Genomic DNA, 4,488 nt, shown 5'->3' on the forward strand with positions numbered 1-4,488 from the left:
ACCTTAAAGAGTGAAGTGCTGGCCACTGCCCAAAGATGTTCACAATTTTTTGAAAAGTTAAACTGCTGCTGGCCAAACAAAAACACATCTAAGCCAAGTTTGGCTACTGGCCACCACTTACACTCTCTTCTTGGCTAATTCTCTCTCAAATCACTAAGCAGCTATGATGTAGTGGAAAGAGTGAGTGCTGAACATAGAAGGAAACCTTGATTTGAAGCCCAGCTCTGCTACTTGCTAGCAGGGTGGTAATAATGATAATAATGTTAACCTCTCAGAGTTAAATCTTCTCACCTGTATAATAAGGACAATACTACCTATCTCACAGGATTGTTTTAAAGATTAAGATAATATACTTAAAAACACTTGCCATATAATAAGTCCTCAATAAATTTTTCAAAGCATTTGTGGTATTTAGTTTCTTGTATTGTTTTGATTATATGCTTTATTCTACTTGTACTTATGAACAACTTAGTTTAGCCTATTTATTCTATTAGACTCTAGGCTCCTTTGGGACAGGGATGGCCTTCTGCATCCCTTTAAGCTCCTACAATACCTACTTCATTAATTAAGTCCCTCTCACATCCACCTCAAGTTTCAACAAAAGCTTGTGATTGTCTGGGGTAGGGATCTGGAGTGACAGAGTCAATTCTCAGTAGAGATGTACATTTCATATGAGAAAGTATGTGTCTTGCTTCTAACAATCCCCAAAGTTATGCTTCCCTTCTTTTTCCAACATAAAAAAGAAAGAACGATGATGGTTATTCTGTTAAGTGGAGGCCTTTTGCTTTTCACAGTTACCAGGTTTGTTAAAAGCAATACAGGGGGCTTCCCTGGTGGTGCAGTGGTTGAGAGTCTGCCTGCCAATGCAGGGGACACGGGTTCGAGCCCTGGTCTGGGAGGATCCCACGTGCCGCAGGGCAACTGGGCCCGTGAGCCACAGTTACTGAGCCTGCACGTCTGGAGCCTGTGCTCCGCAGCGGGAGAGGCCGCGAGAGTGAGAGGCCCGTGCACCATGACGAAGAGTGGCCCCCACTCGCCGCAACTGGAGAAAGCCCTCGCACAGAAACGAAGACCCAACACAGCCAACAATAAATAAATAAAAAATAAATTAAAAAAAAAAAAGCATTGCCTTGCTTTAAAAAAAAAAAAAATACAGGATGTTCAGAAGTGCCATACTAGAAATTATGAAGAAAACAGGTTTCAGTTTTAACTTAATTTTGACAATTCAGATACAAGTGATGCTGTGTAGGTATCAGAAGAGCTAGCATTAGGTGCCCAGCTCATTCTTCCCATCTGGAATACTGAGGCAAGAACAAGAGCTATTATTTATCCCACAAAGAAGGTTATTAGGCAATTAATATCATGGGATTTGAGGAAGAGGAAGGAAGCATGTGTATCTCACATAAGCAGGTTAGAGGCTTTCTGCACTCCTATGGCTTTATAAGAAACAGAATGTCATATTTTGTCCTAACAAAATTTTCTTTTTCTTACTTTATAGGTACCCAGGCCTAAGTGCCTGTAAAGAATTAATTTCACATATTGAATTTGGCCTGGTTAATTTCATTTTAACATATAATAATATGGTTAACAAATTATTTATGTTAGCTTTCTTTCTGAACTTTGTATCTACAGACTCATTAAATAAATGACTTTCAGGTTAAATGATCTAATTTCAGAACAGTTTGAAAACTTACCTCCTCTACCTCCCCCCATTAACTACGCTTTGTACCAGGGTATTTCTATATTTTTCCCTCAAAAGTATAATCCTTAAAAGTAGGACAACTATAGTAACAAATGGGTTTAGGTATCAAATTTAGCTTGGGAAGAATGTTTCTAACTAACCTAGGTTCCATATGGGTAAAGGAACACTGGACCAGTCAAATGGATTGTGCTTGAGAAGCCAGGAAAAGGCTACCCATTTCTTCAGTAGGGTAGGAAGGAGTTATTCTGTGAAGGCACGGTGCAGAATGAAATATTCAGACGCAATTTTAAAAATCTATTTCACTGTTCGCATGTATCATCAATAAGGAAAATTTCGCTTGGTGGTATTGACATGAAAGTACATGACAGTGTTAGAACTGCACACTTGCTGTTATCTTTCCTGTGCTCTGAGGCTTTCATCATGAGAAAAATACAATTTCACTGCAGGTGTAAATTCTCAGTCACAGTAGAAAATAATTTCCACTTAAAGGGCATATCTAATTTCTCAACTTATAAAGAATTAAAAATCAGTTCCAAGACCACTTGTGTAGTTTACCACCAAACTACTGTCAGAATAGAAATAAACAAAATTTCCTGCATGAATTAATTCTTTAAGAAAAACTTTATTGAAAATTATTCCCTTCAAGATAAATAACATTACCTATCTTGTATGGAGGTAACATTATTTTTGCAGGGGCCAGGTAGAATTGGGCAAGAAAATAATTAACATTTAAAGGATTTCTCGGGACTTCCGTGGCGGTCCAGTGGTTGGGACTGCGCTCTTCCACTGCAGAGGGTGTGGGTTCGATCCCCAGTCGGGGAACTAGGATCCCGCATGCCCCACTGCGCGGCCAAAAAACTTAACTTGCTGGTTCACATTATGTAAATGCTGTTGTTCTTATTATTCATGTGATGACTGGTGTGTGAATAGCAGGTGTGGTGCTTGTAGGGAAACAAAAATAAACCTTTAAAATCAAATTAAGGATTTCTCTTTGACACATATTTCTTTAAAAGAAAATTGTAGATAATAATTAGGTGAAAGGCAGTACTAATACTTTTTAGGAATGTCTATTTTACAGACGATTCATTTCAAAGCATCAAATTCTATTGACTCAAAAAACTTAACAAAGTAAACAGTAGGTTTGGCAGCTACAGAAAACTCGAATGGCCTCATGGACTGCACTGATGTATCTATTTTGTGCCAAATGTTTCAGAAATTTTGAGGCAGTTCACTTATCTAAGGTTTCAGAAAGTAAGAGTTTCCAGAATGATAAGTGAAAGGAGCTGACTGTACAATATTAAAATAATACTAGCTTTGAATTAACATATGAATGTGTTTTGCGTGAAGAGGCAGTTGCCTACCACACAAGAAATAAAATAAAGTTCTGTGGCCTCCTTAAGGGTAAATATCCTTACAGCCCCTTGAGTCACTACGGGGAGATCCTGAGGCCTAACAAAAGGTCTGTGCTTAACAGCTCCTTTTTTCTCTTGTAGGAAGTAGTATAAAAAGCACTCTCTGTGTCTGAGAGATCCTGGTGATTTGACCTTGTACAAATAACTTAATTACTTCTACTCTGTTTCCATAACTGTAAATGGAGCCAACAATACCTGGTAAAGATATTACAGGTGTGAGGATGAGATGATATATGTGATCATGTTTTGTAAACTATAAAGCAAGAGTAACCAGAAATTAGTTACTATTTTATATAATACTGTCCTAACATTTCCTGCCTATGTCCCTGTCTGTAAAATGGGTACAGATCTAGGTCCAAAAGCCTGTGAACTTGAGCAAGTCATTTTCTTTCTGGACGTGTGTTTCCTAGCAAGGTTATTATTACATTATGAAGATCAAATGATATCCTGTATGTAAATGCTGTGATAGGCATATATCAAGAACGCAATAAATGATAGCTGTTATTACTCTCTGAGAGTAGGATTGTAAGGATCAAACAATATTATATCTACTTAAAAGGCTTTGAATATGTATTTAAATTCTGTACACATCCAAGGTATTGTTATTTGTACTGTAAACTGCAAAGACGCACATGCAACGAGGAAACAAATGGCGCCTCAATGACTCCCAGTAGAGAGGGGGGAAAAGGCAGAAAAGGGGGCTCAGGAGCCTCGGCGGCTTGTAATAGCGTTGGGAATGAGAAGAGAGAAGTGTGATAGAAGAAAAATAGAAAGAAAAAACTTTTAAAAATACTCTGAGAATCAATTCACTATTCTCCCCCTTTTTCTCTTATGACCTCCAGCCTAGATTAGACCATTTCATTCAACTTCCCATCCCGCCATGTCGCTGGACATTTATTTACTGTACCTTCTTCACTGAGAGCCTTTCATTCCCCTCCCCTTCTAGGAGTCGTGAACTTCAGAACCTCTGCCTCCGACACCCATTCCCTTTAACTCTGTTATTAACCAAGCTTCCCTATATTCTTCCCTCCGCCTAAGGGGGAAGTGAGTCTGGTCGCACCGCAGGGCATCCTAGGAAATGTGGTCTCTCATACTCATTTTGCTTGGGCCCCAGAGTGGGGAAGACGACAGAAGACATACAGTTAAAACTACAACTCCCGGCAGGCAATGTGAGCGACTCTCCGCCTTTCTGCCCCCATTTCGAGTGCCTTCCTCTTCCTCCTCTCCGGGGGCGCCGAACCGCTTGGCCTCACGGTATTTGTAGTTCTTTATGGACCCAGGATCCTAGCACTTGATGGCCAGGAGAGAGGCTAGAAGACTCTAATTCCCAGAGGGCAGAACGAAAGGTGCGCCTGCGCAGTCTCAGTGAGGGCG

The 4,488-nt window shown here is 39.8% G+C and overlaps 1 protein-coding gene across 3 annotated transcripts in view; it reads right to left on the minus strand.

Moving 5' to 3' along the window:
- SGK3 (serum/glucocorticoid regulated kinase family member 3) overlaps nucleotides 1–4,115 on the minus strand; it is a 153,507-nt gene extending 149,392 nt beyond the window's left edge. Inside the window, exon 1 of one of the 3 annotated variants that reach the window (XM_007185010.2) lies at nucleotides 4,022–4,115. The gene's annotated coding sequence lies outside the window, so the exon portion shown is untranslated. The remainder of the gene's footprint in view (nucleotides 1–4,021) is intronic. The other 2 variants (XM_057532024.1, XM_007185013.2) reach the window with 2 other exon arrangements.
- Nucleotides 4,116–4,488: the final 373 nt, after the last annotated feature.

This window comes from Balaenoptera acutorostrata, chromosome 17 (genome assembly GCF_949987535.1).
Source record: "Balaenoptera acutorostrata chromosome 17, mBalAcu1.1, whole genome shotgun sequence".
In the NCBI taxonomy this organism is placed as follows: Eukaryota; Metazoa; Chordata; class Mammalia; order Artiodactyla; family Balaenopteridae; genus Balaenoptera; species Balaenoptera acutorostrata.